Source organism: Triticum dicoccoides, chromosome 7A (genome assembly GCF_002162155.2).
Source record: "Triticum dicoccoides isolate Atlit2015 ecotype Zavitan chromosome 7A, WEW_v2.0, whole genome shotgun sequence".
Taxonomy (NCBI): domain Eukaryota; kingdom Viridiplantae; phylum Streptophyta; class Magnoliopsida; order Poales; family Poaceae; genus Triticum; species Triticum dicoccoides.
In genome coordinates, this window is record NC_041392.1 from 193,142,679 (window position 1) to 193,167,414 (window position 24,736).

Consider the following 24,736-nt stretch of genomic DNA (forward strand, 5'->3'; position numbering starts at 1 on the left):
TTTTGGGCGGCATAAAAAATAAGCTGCCTCTCCCCAGCTTAAAAAATAAGCCGCTCTCAAAATTTATTGAGACTTCTATATTAATTATGTTGGGAAACATAGTAATTTCAAAAAAAATCCTACCCACACACAGGATCATGGTGATGCATAGCAACGAGAGGGGAGAGTGTGTCCACATACCCTCGTAGACCGAAAGCGGAAACGTTAGCACAACGCGGTTGATGTAGCCGTACGTCTTCACGATCCGACCGATCCAAATACCGAACGTATGGCACCTCCGAGTTCAGCACACGTTCAGCTCGATGACGTCCCACGAACTCCGATCCAGTAGAGTTTCGAGGGAGAGTTTTGTCAGCACGATGGCGTGATGACAGTGATGATGATGCTACCGACGCAGGGCTTCGCCTAAGCACCGCTACGATATGATCGAGGTGGATTATGGTGGAGGGGGCACCGCACACGGCTGGGAGAGATCAACAGATCAACTTGTGTATCTAGAGGTGCCCCCTGCCCCCGTATATAAAGGAGGGAGGGAGAGGTCAGCCCTAGAGGGGGCGCGCCAAGTGTGGGGAGTCCTACTAGGACTCCCAAGTCCTAGTAGGATTCCCCTTTCCTTTCCGGAGTACGAGAGAAGGAAAGAGGGGGAGAGGGAAAAGGAAAAGCGGGCTGCACCCCTTGTCCAATTCGGACCACAGGGGGGGGCGCCTCCTTCCTTTTGGCCTCTCTCCTCTATTCCCGTATGGCCCAATAAGGCCCAATACTTCTCCCGGTGAATTCCCGTAACTCCTCGGTACTTCGAAAATACCCGAATCACTCAGAATCTTTCCAATGTCCGAATATAGTCGTCCAATATATCGATCTTTACGTCTCGACCATTTCGAGACTCCTCGTCATGTCCCCGATCTCATCCGGGACTCTGAACTACCTTCGGTACATCAAATCACATAAACTCATAATACAATCGTCACCGAACTTTAAGCGTGCGGACCCTACGGGTTCGAGAACTATGTAGACATGACCGAGACACGTCTCCGGCCAATAACCAATAGCGGAACCTGGATGCTCATATTGGCTCCCACATATTCTACGAAGATCTTTATCGGTCAAACCGCATAACAACATACGTTGTTCCCTTTGTCATCAGTATGTTACTTGCCCGAGATTTGATCGTCGGTATCTCAATACCTAGTTCAATCTCGTTACTGGAAAGTCTCTTTACTTGTTCCGTAATACATCAACCCGTAACTAACTCATTAGTTACAATGCTTGCAAGGCTTATAGTGATGTGCATTATCGAGTGGGCCCAGAGATACCTCTTCGACAATCGGAGTGACAAATCCTAGTCTCGAAATACGCCAATCCAACAAGTACCTTTGAAGACACCTGTAGAACACTTTTATAATCACCCAGTTATGTTGTGACGTTTGGTAGCACACAAAGTGTTTCTCCGATAAACGGGAGTTGCATAATCTCATAGTCATAGGAACATGTATAAGTCATGAAGAAAGCAATAGCAACAAGCTAAACGATCAAGTGCTAAGCTAACGGAATGGGTCAAGTCAATCACATCATTCTCCTAATGATGTGATCCCGTTAATCAAATGACAACTCTTTGTCCATGGCTAGGAAACATAACCATATTTGATTCAACGAGCTAGTCAAGTAAAGGCATACTAGTGACACCCTACTTGACTAGGAACATGTATAAGTCATGAAGAAAGCAATAGCAACAAGCTAAACGATCAAGTGCTAAGCTAACGGAATGGGTCAAGTCAATCACATCATTCTCCTAATGATGTGATCCCGTTAATCAAATGACAACTCTTTGTCCATGGCTAGGAAACATAACCATCTTTGATTCAACAAGCTAGTCAAGTAGAGGCATAATAGTGACACCCTGTTTGTCTATGTACTCACACGTGTATTATGTTTCCGGTTAATACAGTTCTAGCATGAATAATAAACATTTACCATGAAATAAGGAAATAAATAATAACTTTATTATTGCCTCTAGGGCATATTTCCTTCAGTCCCCCACTTGCACTAGAGTCAATAATCTAGTTCACATCGCCATGTGATTTAACACCAATAGTTCACATCACCATGTGATTAACACCCATAGTTCACATCGTCATGTGACCAACACCCAGAGGGTTTACTAGAGTCAATAATCTAGTTCACATCGCTATGTGATTAACACCCAAAGAGTACTAAGGTGTGATCATGTTTTGCTTGTGAGAGAATTTTAGTCTATGGGTCTACCATATTCAGATCCGTATGTATTTTGTAAATTTCTATGTCAACAATGCTCTGCACGGAGCTACTCTAGCTAATTGCTCCTACTTTCAAAATGTATCCAGATTAAGACTTAGAGTCATCTGGATCAGTGTCAAAATTTGCATTGACGTAACCCTTTACGACGAACCTTTTGTCACCTCCATAATCAAGAAACATATTCTTATTCCACTAAGGATAATTTTGACCGTTGTCCAGTGATCTACTCCTAGATCACTATTGTACTCGCTTGCTTAACTCAGTGTAGGATATACAATAGATCTGGTATACAACATGGCATACTTTATAGAACCTATGGCTGAGGCATAGGGAATGACTTTCATTCTCTTTCTATCTTCTGCCGTGGTCGGGCTTTGAGTCTTACTCAATTTCACACCTTGTAACACAGGCAAGAACTCTTTCTTTGCCTGTTCCATTTTGAACTACTTCAAAATCTTGTCAAGGTATGTATTCATTGAAAAAACTTATCAAGCGTCTTGATCTATCTCTATAGATCTTGATGCTCAATATGTAAGCAGCTTCACAGAGGTCTTTCTTTGAAAAACTCCTTTCAAACACTCCTTTATGCTTTGCAAAATAATTCTACATTATTTCCGATCAACAATATGTCATTCACATATATTTATCAAAAATGTTGTAGTGCTCCCACTCACTTTCTTGTAAATACAGGCTTCACCGCAAGTCTGTATAAAACTATATATGCTTTGATCAACTTATCAAAGCGTATATTCCAACTCTAAGATGCTTGCACCAGTCCATAGATGGATCGCTGGAGCTTGCACATTTTGTTAGCAGCTTTAGAACTGACAAAACCTTCTGGTTGCATCATATACAACTCTTCTTTAATAAATCCATTAAGGAATGTAGTTTTGACATCCATTTGCCAGATTTCATAAAATATGGCAATTTCCTAATATGATTCAGACAGACTTAAGCATCACTACGAGTGAGAAAATCTCATTGTAGTCAACACCTTGAACTTTGTCAAAAAAACCTTTTTCGACAAGTCTAGCTTTGTAGATAGTAATACTACTATCAGCATCTGTCTTCCTCTTGAAGATCCATTTATTTTCTATGGCTTGTCGATCATCGGGCAAGTCAACCAAAGTCCACACTTTGTTCTCATACATGGATCTTGATACGTCTCCAACGTATCTATAATTTTTGATTGTTCCATGCTATATTATCTTCTGTTTTGGACATTATTGGGCTTTATTATACACTTTTATATTATTTTTTGGGACTAACCTACTAACTGGAGGCCCAGCCCAGAATTGCTGTTCTTTTTGCCTATTTTAGGGTTTCGAAGAAAAGGAATATCAAACAGAGTCCAAACGGAATGAAACCTTCGGGAACGTGATTTTTGGAACGAACAAGATCCAGGAGACTTGGATCCTACGTCAAGCAACCAACAGGGAAGCCACGAGGTAGGGGGTGCGCCTACCCCCCCAGGCGCGCCCTCCACCCTCGTGGGCCCCTGTTGCTCCACCGACGTACTCCTTCCTCCTATATACACCTACATATCCCCGAACGATCAGATACGGAGCCAAAACCCTAATTCCACTGCCATAACTTTCTGTATCCATGAGATCCCATCTTGGGGCCTGTTCCGGAGCTCCGCCGAAGGGGGCATCGATCATGGAGGGCTTCTACATCAACACCATAGCCCATCCGATGAAGTGTGAGTAGTTTACCTCAGACCTTCGGGTCCATAGTTATTAGCTAAATGGCTTCTTCTCTCCTTTTGGATCTCAATACAATGTTCTCCCCCTCTCTTGTGGAGATCTATTCGATGTAATCTTCTTTTGCGGCGTGTTTGTTGAGACCGATGAATTGTGGGTTTATGATCAAGTTTATCTATGAACAATATTTGAATCTTCTCTCAATTCTTTTATGTATGATTGGTTATCTTTGCAAGTTTCTTCGAATTATCAGTTTGGTTTGGCCTACTAAATTGATCTTTCTTGCAATGGGAGAAGTGCTAAGCTTTGGGTTCAATCTTGTGGTGTCCTTTCCCAGTGACAGTAGGGGCAGCAAGGCACGTATTGTATTGTTGCCATCGAGGATAACAAGATGGGGTTTTATCATATTGCATGAATTTATCCCTCTACATCATGTCATCTTGCTTAAGGCATTACTCTGTTCTTATGAACTTAATACTCTAGATGCATGCTGGATAGCGGACGATGTGTGGAGTAATAGTAGTAGATGCAGGTAGGAGTCGGTCTACTTGTCTCGGACGTGATGCCTATATACATGATCATACCTAGATATTCTCATAATTATGCTCAATTCTGTCAATTGCTCAACAGTAATTTGTTCATCCACCGTAAAATACTTATGCTCTTGAGAGAAGCCACTAGTGAAACCTATGCCCCCCGGGTCTATCTTCACCATATTAATCTTCCAACACTTAGTTAATTTCATTGCCTTTTATTTTACTTTGCATCTTTATCATAAAAATACCAAAAATATTATCTTATCATATCTATCAGATCTCACTCTCGTAAGTGACCGTGTAGGGATTGACTATTTATTTCTATTTTTCTTCTATTTATTTCTACTCTCTAAACAAATTGGTAAATGACTGAAAAACAACAAATGATGTCAGAACATGTTGGAAATTGATGACGTCGCTTTAAATGCTGCATACTGAATGCAAAAAAAGTCTGGAGTTCAAATAAGTTTAAAAAACATTGAAGTGCCCGTGTAACAGATGAGTTCTCGTCCGAAACCCTGATAATCCGAAAGAGATTGTCCAGTTTGTACACGAAGTGCGTCCAGTTTTTGCCGTGACCCTCTCTACTCTTTCGCAGATGCTATGCGGGTGAAATGATGATACCATGCCAAGTTTCAACATTTTCAGACTTCATTTTGTAGTGATTTTCAATTTCACGGTCATTTAGCTCTCTAAACAAATCGGTAAATGACTGAAAAACAACAAATGATGTCAGAATGTGTTGGAAATTGATGATGTCGCTTTGAATGCTGCATACTGAACGCAAAAAAAGTCTGGAGTTCAAATAAGTTTAAAAACATTGAAGCGCCCGTGTAACAGATGAGTTATCGTCTGAAACCCTGATACTCCGAAAGAGATTGTCCAGTTTGTACACGAAGTGCGGCCAGTTTTTGCCGTGACCCTCTCTACTCTTTCGCAGATGCTATGCGAGTGAAATGATGATACCATGCCAAGTTTCAACATTTTCAGACTTCATTTTGTAGTGATTTTCAATTTCACGGTCATTTAGCTCTCTAAACAAATCGGTAAATGACTAAAAACAACAAATGATGTCAGAACATGTTGGAAATTGATGACGTCACTTTGAATGCTACATATTGAACGCAAAAAAGTCTGGAGTTCAAATAAGTTTAAAAAACACTGAAGTGCCCGTGTAACAGACGAGTTCTCGTCCGAAACCCTGGTACTCCGAAAGAGATTGTCCAGTTTGTACACGAAGTGCGTCCAGTTTTTGTCGTGACCCTCTCTACTCTTTCGCACATGCTATGCGGGTGAAATGATGATACCATGCCAAGTTTCAACATTTTCAGACTTCATTTTGTAGTGATTTTCATTTTCACGGTCATTTAGCTCTCTAAACAAATCGGTAAATGACTGAAAAACAACAAATGATGTCAGAACGTGTTGGAAATTGATGACGGTGGATTTATTTTATAGAAAATATTGATCTCTCATGCTTCACTTAGATTATTTTGCGAGTCTTAAATAGCATGGTAATTTGCTTAAATAATCCTAATATCCTAGGTATTCAAGATTAGTAAAAACTTTCTTATGAGTGTTTTGGATACTAAGAGAAGTTTGATGCTTGATGATTGTTTTAAGATATGGAGGTAGTGATATTAAAGTTGTGCTAGTTGAGTAGTTGTGAATTTGAGAAATACTTGTGTTGAAGTTTGCAAGTCCCGTAGCATGCACGTATGGTAAACGTTATGTAACAAATTTGAAACATGAGGTGTTCTTTGATTGTCCTCCTTATGAGTGGCGGTCGGGGACGAGCGATGGTCTTTTCCTAACAACCTATCCCCCTAGGAGCATGCGTGTAGTGCTTGGTTTTTGATGACTTGTAGATTTTTGCAATAAGTATGTGAGTTCTTTATGACTAATGTTGAGTCCATGGATTATACGCACTCTCACCTTTCCATCATTGCTAGCCTCTTCCGTACCGTGCATTGCCCTTTCTCACATTGAGAGTTGGTGCAAACTTCGCCGGTGCATCCAAACCCCGTGATATGATACGCTCTTTCACACATAAACCTCCTTATATCTTCCTCAAAACAGCCACCATACCTACCTATTATGGCATTTCCATAGCCATTCCGAGATATATTGCCATGCAACTTTCAACCATCCCGTTTATCATGACACATTCATCATTGTCATATTGTTTAGCATGATCATGTAGTTGACATAGTATTTGTGGCAAAGCCACCATTCATAATTCTTTGATACATGTCACTCTTGGTTCATTGCATATCATGGTACACCACCGGAGGCATTCATATAGAGTCATACCGTGTTCTAGTATCGAGTTGTAATCATTGAGTTGTAAATAAATAGAAGTGTGATGATCATCATTTAAATAGAGCATTGTCCCAATAAAAAAAGAGAAAGGCCAAAAAAGGCCCAAAAAAGAGAAATGAAAAGGGACAATGCTACTATCTTTTTTTCCACACTTGTGCTTCAAAGTAGCACCATGATCTTCATGATAGAGAGTCTCTTGTTTTGTCACTTTCATATACTAGTGGGAATTTTTCATTATAGAACTTGGCTTGTATATTCCAATAATGGGCCTCCTCAAGTGCCCTAGGTCTTCGTGAGCAAGCAAGTTGGATGCACACCCACTAGTTTCTTTTGTTGAGCTTTTATACATTTATAGCTCTAGTGCATCTGTTGCATGACAATCCCTACTCCTTGCATTAACATCAATCGATGGGCATCTCCATAGTCCATTAATTAGCCTCGTTGATGTGAGACTTTCTCATTTTTTGTCTTCTCCACATAACCCCCATCATTACACTCTATTCCACCCATAGTGCTATATCCATGGCTCACGCTCATGTATTGCATGAAGGTTTATAAAGTTTGAGATTACTAAAGTATGAAACAATTGCTTGGCTTGTCATCGGGGTTGTGCATGATGAGAGCAATCTTGTGTGACGAAAATGGAGCATGAATAAACTATATGATTTTGTAGGGATGAACTTTCTTTGTCCATGTTATTTTGAGAAGACATAATTGCTTAGTTAGTATGCTTGAAGTGTTATTATTTCTATGTCAATATTAAACTTTTGTCTTGAATCTTTCGGATCTGAATATTCATACCACAATTAAGAAGAATTACATTGAAATTATGCCTAGTAGCATTCCACATCAAAAAATTTGTTTTTATCATTTACCTACTCGAGGACGAGCAGGAATTAAGCTTGGGGATGCTTGATAAGTCTCCAACGTATCTATAACTTTTGATTGTTCCATGCTATATTATCTTCTGTTTTGGACATTATTGGGCTTTATTATACACTTTTATATTATTTTTTGGGACTAACCTACTAACCGGAGGCCCAGCCCAGAATTGCTGTTTTTGCCTATTTTAGGGTTTCGAAGAAAAGGAATATTAAATAGAGTCCAAACAGAATGAAACCTTCGGGGACGTGATTTTTGGAACGAACAGATCCAGGAGACTTGGACCATACGTCAAGCAACCAACAGGGAAGCCACAAGGTAGGGGGCGCGCCTACTAAAGGAAATATGCCCTAGAGGTAATAATAAAGTTATTATTTATTTCCTTATATCATGATAAATGTTTATTACTCATGCTAGAATTGTATTAACCGGAAACATAATACATGTGTGAATACATAGACAAACAGAGTGTCACTAGTATGCCTCTACTTGACTAGCTCGTTGATCAAAGATGGTTAAGTTTCCTAACCATAGACATGAGTTGTCATTTGGTTAACGGAATCACATCATTAGGAGAATGATGTGATTGACTTGACCCATTCCGTTAGCTTAGCACTTGATCGTTTAGTTTGTTGCTATTGCTTTCTTCATGACTTATACATGTTCCTATGACTATGAGATTATGCAACTCCCGTTTACCGGAGGAACACTTTGTGTAGCACCAAACATCACAACGTAACTGGATGATTATAAAGGTGCTCTACAGGTGTCTCCAATGGTACTTATTGGGTTGGCGTATTTCGAGATTAGGATTTGTCACTCCGATTGTCGGAGAGGTATCTCTGGGCCCACTCGGTAATGCACATCACTATAAGCCTCACAAGCATTGCAATTAATGAGTTAGTTGCGAGATGATGTATTACGGAACGAGTAAAGAGACTTGCCGGTAACGAGATTGAACTAGGTATTGAGATACCGACGATCGAATCTCGGGCAAGTAACATACAGATGACAAAGGGAAAAACGTATGTTGTTATGCGGTCTGACCGGTAAAGATCTTTGTAGAATATGTAGGAGCCAATATGGGCATCCAGGTCCAGCTATTGGTTATTGACCAGAGAGGTGTCTCGGTCATGTCTACATAGTTCTCGAACTCGTAGGGTCCGCACGCTTAACGTTCGTTGACGATATAGTACTATGAGTTATGTATGTTGGTGACCGAATGTTGTTCGGAGTCCCGGATGAGATCACGGACATGACGAGGAGCTCTGGAATGGTCCGGACGTAAAGATTCATATATTGGATGATATGGTTTGGCCAAGGGGTCAGGCCCATGGGGCTATAAGTCGGTGCAAAAGGAGTTTTGCGGAGGCCAGGGGGCCAAACGCCGGAGACCCTGGTGTCTGGCCCTGGGCCAGACGCCGAGGCCCATGGCGTCTGGGCCAGATGCCAAGGATTGTGGCGTTTGGTCATGGAGTCCGAGTGGGACTCTTGCCTTTCGGGCAAAACCGACTTTGAGGAGGCTTTTGCTCCAAGTTTCGACCCCAGGGCTCAACATATAAATAAAGGGACAGGGCTAGCACCAAAGACACATCAAGAAACACCAAGCCATGTGCCGGCAACCCCGTCCCCTCTAGTTTATCCTCCGTCATAGTTTTCATAGTGCTTAGGCGAAGCCCTGCAGAAATTGTTCTTCACCAACACCGTCACCACGCCGTCGTGCTGCCGGAACTCATCTACTACTTCGCCCCTCTTGCTGGATCGAGAAGGCGAGGACGTCACCAAGCCGAATGTGTGCAGAACTCGGAGGTGCCGTGCTTTCGGTACTTGGATTGGTCGGATCGTGAAGACGTACGACTACATCAACCGCGTTGATATAACGCTTCCACAAACGGTCTACGAGGGTACGTAGACAACACTCTCCCCTCTCGTTGCTATGCATCACCATGATCTTGCGTGTGCGTAGGAATTTTTTTGAAATTACTATGTTCCCCAACACCTACCCCCCAGGCGCGCCCTCCACCCTCGTGGGCCTCCTGTTGCTCCACCGACATACTCCTTCCTCCTATATATACCTACGTACCCCCAAACGATTAGATACGGAGCCAAAACCCTAATTCCACCGCCGTAACTTTCTGTATCCACGAGATCCCATCTTGGGGCCTGTTCCGGAGCTCCGCCGGAGGGGGCATCGATCACAGAGGGCTTCTACATCAACACCATAGCCCTTCTGATGAAGTGTGAGTAGTTTACCTCAGATCTTCGGGTCCATAGTTATTAGCTAGATGGCTTCTTCTCTCTGTTTGGATCTCAATACAATGTTTCCCCCCTCTCTTGTGGAGATCTATTCGATGTAATCTTCTTTTGCGGTGTGTTTGTTGAGACCGATGAATTGTGGGTTTATGATCAAGTTTATCTATGAACAATATTTGAATCTTCTCTGAATTCTTTTATGTATGATTGGTTATCTTTGCAAGTCTCTTCGAATTATCAGTTTGGTTTGGCCTACTAGATTGATCTTTCTTGCAATGGGAGAAGTGCTTAGCTTTGGGTTCAATCTTGCGGTGTCCTTTCCCAGTGACAGTAGGGGCAGCAAGGCACGTATTGTATTGTTGCCATCGAGGATAACAAGGTGTTTTTTATCATATTGCATGAATTTATCCCTCTACATCATGTCATCTTGCTTAAGGCGTTACTCTGTTCTTATGAACTTAATACTCTAGATGCATGCTGGATAACGGTCGATGTGTGGAGTAATAGTAGTATATGCAGGCAGGAGTCGGTCTACTTGTCTCGGGCGTGATGCCTATATACATGATCATACCTAGATATTCTCATAACTATGCTCAATTCTGTCAATTGCTCAACAGTAATTTGTTCACCCACCGTAAAATACTTATGCTCTTGAGAGAAGCCACTAGTGAAACCTATGGCCCCCAGGTCTATCTTCATCATATTAATCTTCCAACACTTAGTTATTTTCCTTGCCTTTTATTTTACTTTGCATCTTTATCATAAAAATACCAAAAATATTATCTTATCATATCTATCAGATCTCACTCTCGTAAGTGACTGTGTAGGGACTGACAACCCCTTATCGCGTTGGTTGCGAGGATTTATTTGTTTTGTGCAGGTGCGAGGGACTCGCGCGTAGCCTCCTACTGGATTGATACCTTGGTTCTCAAAAACTGAGGGAAATACTTACGCTACTTTGCTGCATCACCCTTTCCTCTTCAAGGGAAAACCAACGCAGTGCTCAAGAGGTAGCAAGAAGGATTTCTGGCACCGTTGCCGGGGAGGTCTACGCAAAAGTCAACATACCAAGTACCCATCACAAACCCTTATCTCCCGCATTACATTATTTGCCATTTGCCTCTCATTTTCCTCTCCCCCACTTCACCCTTGCCGTTTTATTCGCCCTCTCTCTCTCTCTATCCTCCCTCTCTTTTTTCCGTTCGCCTCTTTTCCGTTTGCTTGTCGTTATGGCTAGTCCCTTATCTGCTCCTTTGTCTCCCGAGTTTGAGGTTCTTCACTTCAAACAAAGACAAGGAGAAAACTTAAAAGATGCTTGGTTTAGAATGATGGAATCTTATCGTAATTGTACCCTAGAGGTGAATTTTAGAATTTTGCTTCGCAACTTTTATGTTGGACTAAATATGTCTCATAGACAACTCTTGGACTGCGTTGCCAAAGGCAATTTTATTGAAATTGATCCTAGTATTGTGCATGAAATTGTAGAAGGTATAGTAGGAACTCTACCTCAACAAAAGGGGCCTCATCATACCCAAGAGGAAACACAAGTTTTTTAGAAAATTTGCGAAGCAACTAAGATTTTACAAAAGTCTCTTGAACCTCTTAAGAGCGTTAGCGGGAATCTCCACCGCATGAACTGGCACTGGGCACTGGGCACTGGATCAATATGTTAGTCCCAAAAATAGTATAAAAAGTTGCCAAAAGTATATGAAAGTTGTAGAATATTGGCATGGAACAATCAAAAATTACAGATACGACGGAGATGTATCACCCCTGCCCCCATATATAAAAGAGGGAGGGAGAGGCCGACCCTAGAGGGGGCGCGCCAAGTGTGGGGAGTCCTACTAGGACTCCCAAGTCCTAGTAGGATTCCCCTTTCCTTTCCGGAGTAGGAGAGAAGGAAAGAGGGGGAGAGGGAAAAGGAAAAGGGGGCTGCACCCCTTGTCCAATTCGGACCAGAGGGGGGCACGCGCCTCCTTCCTTTTGGCGCGGGGTTACTATAAACACTAGTAAAGTACTCATCAATAACATGTATATCAAATATACCTTTGTTCACTTTGCCATCCTTCTTATCCGCCAAATACTTGGGCAGTTCTGCTTCTAGTGACTAGTCCCTTTGCAGTAGAAGCACTTAGTCTCAGGCTTAGGTCCAGACTTGGGTTTCTTCACTTGAGCAACAACTTGCTTGCCGTTCTTCTTGAAGTTCCCCTTCTTCCCTTTGCCCTTTTCTTGAAACTAGTGGTCTTTGTCAACCATCAACACTTGATGCTTTTCTTGATTTCTACCTTCGTCGATTTCAGCATCACGAAGAGCTTGGGAATTACTTTTGTCATCCCTTCCATATTATAGTTCATCACTAAGTTCTAGTAACTCGGTGATGTGACTAGAGAACTTTGTCAATTACTCTCTTATCTAGAAGATTAACTCCCACTTGATTCAAGCAATTGTAGTACTCAGACAATCCGAGCACATGCTCACTAGTTGAGCTATTCTCCTCCATCTTGTAGGCAAAGTACTGTCAGAGGTTTCATACCTCTCGACACGGGCATGAGTATGAAATACCAATTTCAACTCTTGGAACATCTTATATGCTCCATGGCGTTCAAAACGTCTTTGAAGCCCCGATTCTAAGCCGTTAAGCATGGTGCACTAAACTATCAAGTAGTCATCATATTGAGCTAGCCAAACGTTCATAACGTCTGCATCTGCTCCTGCAATAGGTCTGTCACCTAGCGGTGCATCAAGGACATAATTCTTCTGTGCAACAATGAGGATAATCATCAGATCACGGATCCAATCCGCATCATTGCTACTAACATTTTTCAACATAGTTTTTCTCTAAGAACACAATAAACGGGGAGCAACATCGCGAGCTATTGATCTACAACATAGATATGCTAATACTACCAGGACTAAGTTCATGATAAATTAAAGTTCAATTAATCATATTACTTAAGAACTCCCACTTAGATAGACATCCCTCTAATCATCTAAGTGATCACGTGATCCAAATCAACTAAACCATGTCCGATCATCATGTGAGATGGAGTAGTTTTCAATGGTGAACATCACTATGTTGATCATATCTTCTATATGATTCACGCTCGACCTTTCGGTCTTAGTGTTCCGGGGCCATATCTGCATATGCTAGGCTCGTCAAGCTTAACTTGAGTATTCCGCGTGTGCAACTGTTTTGCACCTGTTGTATTTGAACGTAGAGCCTATCACACCCGATCATCACGTGGTGTCTTAGCACGAAGAACTTTCGCAATGGTGCATACTCAGGGAGAACACTTATACCTTGAAATTTAGTAAGAGGTCATCTTATAAAGCTACCGCCGAACTAAGCAAAATAAGATGTATAAAAGATAAACATCACATGCAATCATAATATGTGACATGATATGGCCATCATCATCTTGTTCCTTTGATCTCCATCTCCAAAGCATCTTCATGATCTCCATCGTCACCGGCATGACACCATGATCTCCATCATCTTGATATATATCAATGTGTCGTCACATGGTCGTCTCGCCAACTATTGCTACCGCATAGAGATAAAGTAAAGCAATTATTTGGCGCTTGCATCTTATGCAATGGAAAGACAACCATAAGGCTTTTGCCAGTTGCCGATAACTTCAACAAAACATTATCATCTCATACAACAACTTATATCTCATCACGTCTTGACCATATCACATGACAACATGCCCTGCAAAAACAAGTTAGACGTTGTCTACTTTGTTGTTGCAAGTTTTACGTGGCTGCTACGGGCTGAGCAAGAACCGTTCTTACCTACGCATCAAAACCATAACGATAGTTTGTCAAGTTAGTGATGTTTTAACCTTCTCAAGGACCGGGCATAGCCACACTCGGTTCAACTAAAGTTGGAGAAACTGACACCCGCCAGCCACCTGTGTGCAAAGCACGTTGGTAGAACCAGTCTCGCGTAAGCGTACGCGTAATGTCGGTCCGGGCCGCTTCATCCAACAATACCGCCGAACCAAAGTATGACATGCTGGTAAGTAGTATGACTTGTATCACCCACAACTCACTTGTGTTCTACTCATGCATATAACATTTAAGCATAAAACCTGGCTCGGATGCCACTGTTGGGAAACGTAGTAATTTCAAAAAAATTCCCATGCACACACAGGATCATGGTGATGCATAGCAATGAGAGGGGAGAGTGTGTCCATGTACCCTCGTAGACCAAAAGCGGAAGCGTTAGCACAACACGGTTGATGTAGTTGTACGTCTTCATGATCCGACCGATCCAAGTACCGGACGTATGGCACCTCCGAGTTCAGCACACGTTCAGCTCGATGACGTCCCACGAACTCTGATCCAGCAGATCTTCGAGGAAGAGTTCCGTCAGCACGACGACGTGATGACGGTGATGATGATGCTACCGACACAGGGCTTCGCCTAAGCGCCGCTACGATATGACCGAGGTGGATTATGGTGGAGGGGGGCACCGCACACGGCTGGGAGAGATCAACAGATCAACTTGTGTGTCTAGAGGTGCCCCCCTGATAACCCACAAGTATAGGGGATCGCAACAGTTTTCGATAAGTAAGAGTGTCGAACCCAACGAGGAGCTAAAGGCAGAGCAAATATTCCCTCAAGTTCTATCGACCACCGATACAACTCTACACACGCTTGACGTTCGCTTTACCTAGAACAAGTATGAAACTAGAAGTACTTTGTAGGTGTTTTTGGATATGTTTGCAACATAATAAAGAGCATGTAAATAAAAAGTAGGGGCTGTTTGGATAAGGACACAACTAAGTTAGTTTTAGTAAAGACCTTTTTGTTACGAGAAAGTTATTTGTCCCTAGGCAAACGATAACTAGACCGGTAATCATTATTGCAATTTTATATGAGGGAGAGGCATAAGCTAACAAACTTTCTCTACTTGGATCATATGCACTTATGATTGGAACTCTAGCAAGCATCCGCAACTACTAAAGATCATTAAGGTAAAACCCAACCATAGCATTAAAGCATCAAGTCCTCTTTATCCCATACATAACAACCCCCTTACTCGGGTTTGTGTTTCAGTCACTCACGCAACCCACTATAAGCGAATCATGAACGTATTGCAACACCCTACAACGGGGATCCCTCACGCTTGCGCGACATGGAGAGCACCGTAGGACAACACCAATAATAAAACATGCAACTCAAACCAATCACGATCATCAAATAACCATTAGGACAAAACGGATCTACTCAAACATCATAGGATAGCCATACATCATTGGGAAATAATATATAGCGTTGAGCACCATGTTTAAGTAGAGATTACAGCGGGTAAGAGAGAGGTTACACCGCTGCATAGAGGGGGGAAGAGTTGGTGATGATGGCGGTGAAGTTGTTGGTGAAGATTGCGGTGATGATGATGGCCCCCGGTGGCACTCCGGTGCCACCGGAAGCGAGGGGGAGAGGGCCCCCTCCTTCTTCTTCTTCCTTGACCTCCTCCCTAGATGGGAGAAGGGTTTCCCCTCTGGTCCATGGCCTCCATGGAATGGGAGGGGCGAGAGCCCCTCCGAGATTGGATCTGTCTCTCTGTCTCTCTCTGTTTCTGCGTTCTCAGATTCTTCCCTTTCACCGTTTCTTATATTCCCGGAGATCCGTAACTCCGATTGGGCTGAAATTTTAACACGATCTCTATCCGGATATTAGCTTTCTTGCAGTGAAAGAAGGGCACCAACCGCCTTACGGGGTGGCCACGAGGGTCAGGGGTGCGCCTGCCCCCTGGGGCGCGCCCCCTGCCTCATGGGCCCCTCGAGCATCGTCTCGCGTGGATTTTTCTTCCCAAAAATTATATATATTCCAAAAAAAATCTCCGTCAGTTTTTATTCCGTTTGGACTCCGTCTGATATGGATATTTTGTGAAACAAAAAACATGCAACAAACAGGAACTGGCACTGGGCACTGGATCAATATGTTAGTCCCAAAAATAGTATAAAAAGTTGCCAAAAGTATATGAAAGTTGTAGAATATTGGCATGGAACAATCAAAAATTATAGATACGACGGAGACGTATCAGCATCCCCAAGCTTAATTCCTGCTCGCCCTCGAGTAGGTAAATGATAAAAAAGATAATTTTGGATGTGGAATGCTACCTAGCATAATCTTGATCACATATCTAGTCATGGCATGAATATTAAGACACGGGTGATTCAAAGCAATAGTCTATCATTTGACATAAAAACAATAATAATTCAAGCCTACTAATAAAGCAATCGTGTCTTTTCAAAACAACAAGGCCAAAGAAAGTTATCCCTACAAAATCATTTAGTCTGGCTATGCTCCATCTTCACCACACAAAATATTCACATCATGCACAACCCCGATGACAAGCCAAGCAATTGGTTCATACTTTTTAACGCGCTTCAACATTTTCAACCCTCACGCGATACGTGAGCATGAGCCATGGATATAGCACTATAAGTGGAATAGAATGGTGGTTGTGGGGAAGACAAAAAAAAAGAGAAGATAGTCTCACATCAACTAGGCGTATCAACGGGCTATGGAGATACCCATCAATAGATATCAATGTGAGTGAGTAGGGATTGCCATGCAACTGATGCACTAGAGCTATAAGTATATGAAAGCTCAAACTGAAACTAAGTGGGTGTGCATCCAACTTGCTTGCTCATGAAGACCTAGGGCATTTGAGCAAGCCCATTGATGGAATATACAAGCCAAGTTTTATAATGAAAATTCCCACTAGTATATGAAAGTGATAACTCAAGAGACTCTCTATATGAAGAACATGGTGCTACTTTGAAGCACAAGTGTGGTAAAAGGATAGTAACATTGCCCCTTTAATTTATTTATTTGGCCTTTTTTGCCTTTCTTTTTTATTTGGCCTTTCCCTTTTTTGGCCTTTTTTGGGGACAATGCTCTATTAATGATGATCATCACACTTTTATTTACTTACAACTCAATATTACAACTCAATACTAGAACAAAGATATGACTATATGAATACCTCTGGCGGTGTACCGGGATGTGCAATGATCTAGCGTAGCAATGACATCAAAAAACGGACAAGCCATGAAAACAACATGCTATCTATCTTACGATCATGCAAAGCAATATGACAATGATGCTCAAGTCATGTATATGATGATGATGGAAGTTGCATGGCAATATATCTCGGAATGGCTATGGAAATGCCATGATAGGTAGGTATGGTGGTTGTTTTGAGGAAGGTATATGATGGGTTTATGGTACCAGTGAAATTTGCACGATACTAGAGAGGCTAGCAATGATGGAAGGGTGAGAGTGCGTATAATCCATGGACTCAACATTAGTCATAAAGAACTCACATACTTATTGCAAAAGTCTATTAGCCCTCGAAGCAAAGTACTACTACGCATGCCCCTAGGGGGATAGATTGGTAGGAAAAGACCATCGCTCGTCCCCGACCGCCACTCATAAGGAAGACAATCAATAAATACCTCATGCTCCGACTTCGTTACATAACGGTTCACCATACGTGCATGCTACGAGAATCACAAACCTCAACACAAGTATTTCTACAATCCACAACTACTCACTAGCATGACTCTAATATCACCATCTTTATATCGCAAAACTATTGTAAGGAATTAAACATATCATATTCAGTGATCTACAAGTTTTATGTAGGATTTTATGACTAACCATGTGAATGACCAATTCCTATCATCTCTCTAAATAGATATAAGTGAAGCAAGAGAGTTTAGTTCTTTCTACAAAAGATATGCCCGTGCTCTAACAAATATAAGTGAAGCAAAAGAGCATTCTTCAAATGGCGGTTGTCTAAGTAAAGGGAAACAGGCAATCCAAACTTCAAATGATATAAGCGAAGCACATGAAGCATTCTATAAAGCCATACTCAAAAGATATAAGTGAAGTGCAAAGAGCATTCTATAAATCAACCAAGGACTATCTCATACCATCATGGTGCATAAAATAAAAATGAAAACTAAATGCAAAATACGCTCCAAGATTTACACATATCACATGAATGAAACGAATCCGAAAACATACCAATATTTGTTGAAGAAAGAGGGGATGCCTTCTGGGGCATCCCCAAGCTTAGACACTTGAGTCTCCTTGAATATTTACTTGGGGTGCCTCGGGCATACCCAAGCTTGAGCTCTTGCCTCTCTTCCTTCTTCTCACATCGAGACCTTCTCGATCATCGAACACTTCATCCACACAAAACTTCAACAGAAAACTCGGTAAGATCCGTTAGTATAATAAAGCAAATCACTACTCTAAGTACTGTTGAAAACCAATTCATATTTTGTTTTTGCATTGTGTCTACTGTAATATAACTTTTTCAAGGCTTAATCTACTAATATAAATTGATAGTTTCATCAAAACGAGCAAACTATGCATCAAAAACAGAATCTGTCTAAAACAGAATAGTCTGTAATAATCTAAACATTCACCATACTTCTGACACTTGAAAAATTATGCTAAAATTATGAAAAATAAACAATTTGTATAGAAAGACAGTGCAAAAATAATCAGAACCATTGACGTTCCAGCTAAAATGTAAAATCGCGCACTACAGCCAAAGTTTCTGTCCTGCACCGTACAAACCATCAAGCAAATGTAGACATCCTAAAGGCAAACCTTGGCACATTATTTTTATAATACAATGGAAGGCACTCAACAGAAATAAATGTCTCTCTAAAACTTCCGGGTTGTCTCCCTGGCAGCGCTTTCTTTAAAGCCATTAAGCTAGGCATATAGTGCTCAAGTAACGGATCCACCTGGATCCCAAGGTATATCAAAGCCAAATTTAATTAACAATGATTTGTAATTTAGTAGTGAGCACAAAGTAACATATAACATGCAATGACGAAGTCTAACTCTCTTCCTATGCATAGGCATGTCATAAAAGAACAATTCATGCACACAAAGTAAAGGCCAATGCATAGTATAAGCAGTTTCTTGCAATTTTATCATATTTGAAACATAGAGAGGTGGAGATATAGTTCCTCTCTCATAATAATTGCAAGTAGGAGCAGCAAGCACATGCATATTATATTCATCAAAATCATCATGTGCAACGGTAAAAGGCAACCCATCAATATAATCCTTAATAAGGGCAAACTTCTCCGATATAGTGTAGTCAGGAGAATTCAAAAAGATAATAGGACTATCATGTGTGGGTGCAATAGCAACAATTTCATGTTTAACATAAGGAACTATAGCAAGTTCATCTCCATAAGCATAATTCATATTGGCATCTTGGCCACAAGCATAGCAAGCATCATCAAAAAGGGATATTTCAAGAGAATCAATGGGATCATAACAATCATCATAGCAATCATCCTTCGGTAAGTGATACGTCTCCAACGTATCTACTTTTCCAAACACTTTTGCCCTTGTTTTGGACTCTAACTTGTATGATTTGAATGGAACTAACCCGGACTGACGCTGTTTTCAGCAGAATTGCAATGATGTTGTTTTATGTGTTGTGGTTCTAACTTTGACAGTGATGTAGGGGGGTATGTATGGAGAGGCTAGATCTTAGCTATGGAGGAGTTGTAAGCACACGAGGATTACGAGTTCAGGCCCTTCTCGGAGGAAGTAACAGCCCTACGTCTCGGTGCCCGGAGGCGGTCGACTGAATTATGTGTGTATGAATAACAGGGGTGCCAACCCTTGATACTGAGGAGGGGGTGGCTTATATAGAGTTCGCCAGGCCCCTCCAGCCCTCAGTAATGCAAGGTTTAAAGTACATTAAGACTAGGGGTTACTGGTAACGCCCCTAATAAAGTGCTATGATGACCATAAAAGCTACTTAATGACCGACCGCTTGCGTGCAGGGTGACTTTAGATCTCCTGGCAGTCGAGTGGTTGGAATTTGGTCGAGTGATTGCTTCGTGGTCGAGTGTCTTGAATCTGTCGAGTGGGATACCTCCAAGTCGATTGAAAGGTGACTTCTTCTAGGGATGTCCTTGGGTAGGGTACTTAGGACAGGTCCATGCCCCTATCCTAGGTACATAGCTTCATCATTAGCCCCCGAATGGATCGAGGTTCGAGTGGGGAAGGAGTTGGGGATCTTTCCGACTGGTTCTTCATGTTATATGAACGTCTTGTTTTGGATCAATTGTCACGGATGACATTGTCAACTTCTTTCAGTCGCCTTGATCCATTCTTGGCCTCTTGTCGAGTGAATTTCTTTACTTGTGAAGTTCCGAGTGACGGTGTGAAAGGGATCTTCTGTTTGACGAGTTGTTCTGCGGCCCGCGGATTTTGCGGGATTTGAATTTCGGGAAGCGCGCGGGACGGGGGCGGCCGCAGTAATCAGATGGGATAGGACGGAATCTCCTCGATCCCCATGCCACCTTTTTCGCCACGTACCGCGCGCGCGCCCGTTGCGGGATTTGACGGGATTGCCTGGGCCTACCAGTCAGCCACTCGGAAGCGACCTCTTATAAGCTGCCGGCTCGGGACCCTCGAACAGTGCGCCTTCACTTTTCCCCCTTCCTTCACAAGATCCTCCGCCACCTCCGCTCCCACCTTGGTGCCGTAGGTCTGTTCGAGCTTCGTCGGCGACGATGGTGAAGGAGAAAACGTCGGCTCTGGAGCGCGCGAAGAAGGCGGCGGTGCAGGGGAAGGGGAAGAAGTCCGCTCGGGGCGGATCTTCCTCGAGGACTGCTCTGCCTAAGGATTAGATCCAGGGCAACTGGATGCCGTCGGTGATTCGGCAGGATGATCTCAATGATCTGGTCGAGGGGGGATTCATTCCCCATGAATCTGCGCGCCTCCTGGGGAAAGAAGTCGAACCCCAGCCTCTTGATGGTGAGTGCGTCCTCCTCGCCACCCATATCGATCGTGGATTCTCTCTGCCTCCTCATCCTTTTTTCCGGAGCTTCTTGAACTTCTTCAGAGCGCAGCTCCATCACTTTACTCCCAATTCTATTGTGTATCTTGCTGCTTTCGTTTCCTTGTGTGAAAACTTCTTGGGTTGCCGCCCCCATTGGGGACTCTTCAAGCACATCTTCACTTGCCGCTCTCAGTCGGTCAAGAAGGCCAAGTCGAGTGATGAACGGACGCAGGTGATCCAACTGTGCGGGGGTCTGGCGATCCAGATGAGGGGAAAAAGTTCCTTTCCGTCTATCACTTTTCCCGAGTCAGTCCGTGGGTGGCAGTCGACTTGGTTTTACTGTAAAGACCAGGTGACCCCAGGACAGTCGACTGGGCTTCCCCCTTTTTCTCTGAATCGAGCACAAAAACCTGCCTCTCTGAAAGTGACGCCGGAGGAAAAGGCGCAAGTCAAGGTGCTGGTTGGTTGAGTGGTTCAGCTTGTCCGCGAGGGTGTGACTGGCATGGAATTGTTGGAAGTCTTCCTTCGGAGGCGCATCGAACCACTTCAGGCTCGTGACCACCCGATGTGGCTGTACTCGGGTCTCGAAGACACCACTCAGATTCACCCAGAGGAGGTCACTGACAAGATGTTGGAAGGGTGGCTGTCGAGTATCACAGGGAATAAGGACAACCCCCGAGGAGCCAGGAGGATTCCTCCACTCGACCAAACATACGAAGTGGACAAGGTCTGACCTTGCGTTTCCGACTGTGATCTTGCTTTCTTTATTTGTTCTTTTTGGATCAGTCGATTGACTTTTGTCTCATTTGTTGTCCTCTAGGCCACTACTGAGATGTACTCGACACCCAATGGAGCACAGGAGCAGGCTGAGGAAGGAGAGGCGAGTGGAGGCGAAAGTGGAGACGAGGGAGAAGAGTGGGAATCTGACGGCGAAGGAGAGGGGGATGACGACGACGAATCCAGTGAAGAGGAGGAGGAAGAAGTCAAACCTCCCCACTCGGAACGGCGATCCAAGCTTACACACGACCCTGCGCGGGAACGTGGTAAGGCGACTGTCCCTGTTGGGCATTCGTCGAAGCGCCCTCGGACCTCATCTCCAGCGCCGACAGAAAAAGCTCCCAAGCACCCACGCGCGACGCCGTCCAAGCCGCCCAAGGCTCTGCCCAAGATGAAGATGACTGTCCCCACCATTTCTGGGTAATAGTAGAATTTGTTTCCTTTGTCGAACGTGACGGACTCTTGGTCGACTCATTGAATAAGCTGACTGACTTTCGAAATTTGCAGTGCTGCCACCTCGGAGATCTCCGCCAAGGACGATGATCAAGAGATGGAAGACGCTGTTACCTCCAACCCCGGTATGATTACTGATGCTCTGCTTTTAGTCGACTAACGATTTCTTATAATTCCGGTCGATTGGATTTTTCTTGTAGCTTCTCCTCATGTCATTGACCTCCCTGATGATGACGACGAAGTGCCACTGAGGGCGCGAAGGAACAGGAGGGCGCCGGCTGGCAAGACCCCACAAACTACTCCGGCGCCTGAGGCCGCAGTCCGGGAGGGTGGTGATACCACTCGGGTTTCTGTGACCTTCGCTGAACCTCTGATGAGTGTCCGGCCTTCGACGTCGACTGCAAATCCGCCTTCGCTTTTTGCCACACACCACGTCCCTGAGGACCAAGTGGGTGCCGCTAAAGAGGCTATACGCCAGGCGGGGATCATGATGGAGCAAGTGAAGGTGGTTCGGGAAGCCAGCCAAGCAGCTTATGACGCGAGCTCAGCTCTTCAGAGCAACGTCCAGGTCAGTCAATTCACCGCTTGTTCTATTAGGATATGCTATCTGAAGAATCTCTTTTCTGAAGATCTTTATATCTGTACGCCCACTGGGTGTGTCTATTAATCTTTTTGATGAGTGGGGGCACGCTAAGTGCACCCACTGGGTGTAGTCCCCGAGACTACGGTGGACTGCTAGCAGTCGACTGTAGTCTTTTTATTGTGTTGCTTTAGCTGAACTTCTTCACTCGGTCTGGTCAGGCCATGTCGAATGGAACTGTACATGGTCGGCTGCGAGCAGTCGATTTTTTTGGTCGAACCAGTGGGGGCACGCTGAGTGCACCCACTGGGTGTAGTCCCCGAGACTACTGTCGAATGTTTTTGATTCGGCTGTAGTCTTAGAAATGCCATCATTGTCTCTTGGTTACTCGGAAGCAACTTATCTTGGATGTCTGTCAACTGATTTTTTGCAGAAATCCTGTGAACTTGTGGCTCGCTACACTGAGTTGAAGAACAAACAGATCCAGTTGAACCTTGACTTGAAGCTTGCTCAGGAGAACTTGCAGAAGGCGAGGGACGAAGCAAAAGGTATGGCTTGTGAGCTTTTGTTGACTGTCCTTTCTTTCTGGCCGTCCTCGATGTTGATCTCACTTGCTGTTTCGCAGACAAAATGGAGGAGGCTCTGAAGAAGAAGGATCAAGACCTTGCCGAAGTGCAGAAGGAGGCCCTGAACAAAACGAAGCTTGTTGAAGAAAAACTGGCTTCAGTCGGTACTCTTGAAAAGGAAAACTCCAGGCTGAAAACTGCTCTCGACGTGGCTAATCGAGAGGCCAGCCGTCTGAAGAATGGCAATATAGCTCTGAATGACAAGGCAAGTGAACTGGCGGGGAAGAGGAACGATCTGGAGGCTTATCTCAGTGGACTCGCCAAGAAGCTGTTCGTCATGCTCGAGGGTAATTACTCCGGCCTGACTGACTTGCAGTTACCAAATCTGCGTAGAGCCACTGACTTATCCTTGAATTGTGTTTACAGAATTCTGCCAGAACTTTGAAGAGGAGACCAGTCGAGTGGAGACAGACTTGGACCCCATCAATTCTCCAGTGAAGGACGAGGCTGCTATGAACATGCTCCGACTGGAATCTCGTGTTGCCGGCGTTGTTGACTATCTTGCTCGGTTGAAGGTTGCGATGTCACGGATCAACATGTCGCTCTGGCCTAGGACGACGCTTCAGAATGACCTCGAGTCCCTGATGACTCGACTGAATGAATTTCCAGGTCGAGTGGCGGAATGGAAGAAATCTTCTGCTAGATGTGGCGCTGACCTTGCTCTGTCTCTGGTCCGCGTCCACTGCAAGGAGGCACGAGAAGAAAAGTTGGCCACCATCCAAGTTGCCAATACCAGGAAGCACAACTTTCAAGACTTCATGGAGACTTTCATTGCTGCTGCCACTCGCATTGCAGACGGGATCGACTTGGACGAGTTCGTCGCCCCTTCCAGTCCTCCGCATGAGGAATAAAAACTTTTATGCTTCACTTTAAATTTGCCTCGGAATGCCGAGTGGATTTTGTAACCGTTAAACTTTGTCGAGCTGGAGGCTCGAGTACTTTGATCTGCGGTCTAGAACCTTTGGATCTTATCTGAACTTGATTTATCGTTGAATATCTTCATGAATTATCTGTCGAGTGGAACTTGTTCTTCACTCGAAATAACTTTGTATTTGTGGTGCAACTCTGAAGGAGAAGGTAGCAGTTGATTTGCACCTCGTCGTCCTTGCGGATTGGGATGTGTTCCGTACTTAGGCGAGCACTGGGCTGCAGCTAAGCCTCCGAGTGGAAGGTCTGCTCTCCACTCGGTAGGATTTTAAAAACTTAGGCGAGTACTGGACTGCAGCTAAGCCCCCGAGTGGGAGGTCTGCTCTCCACTCGGTAGGATTTTTTCAAACTTAGGCGAGTACTAGACTGCAGCTAAGCCCCCGAGTGGGAGGTCTGCTATCCACTCGGTAGGATTTTTTCAAACTTAGGCGAGTACTGGACTGCAGCTAAGCCCCCGAGTGGGAGGTCTGCTCTCCACTCGGTAGGATTTTTTCAAACTTAGGCAAGTACTGGACTGCAGCTAAGCCCCCGAGTGGGAGGTCTGCTATCCACTC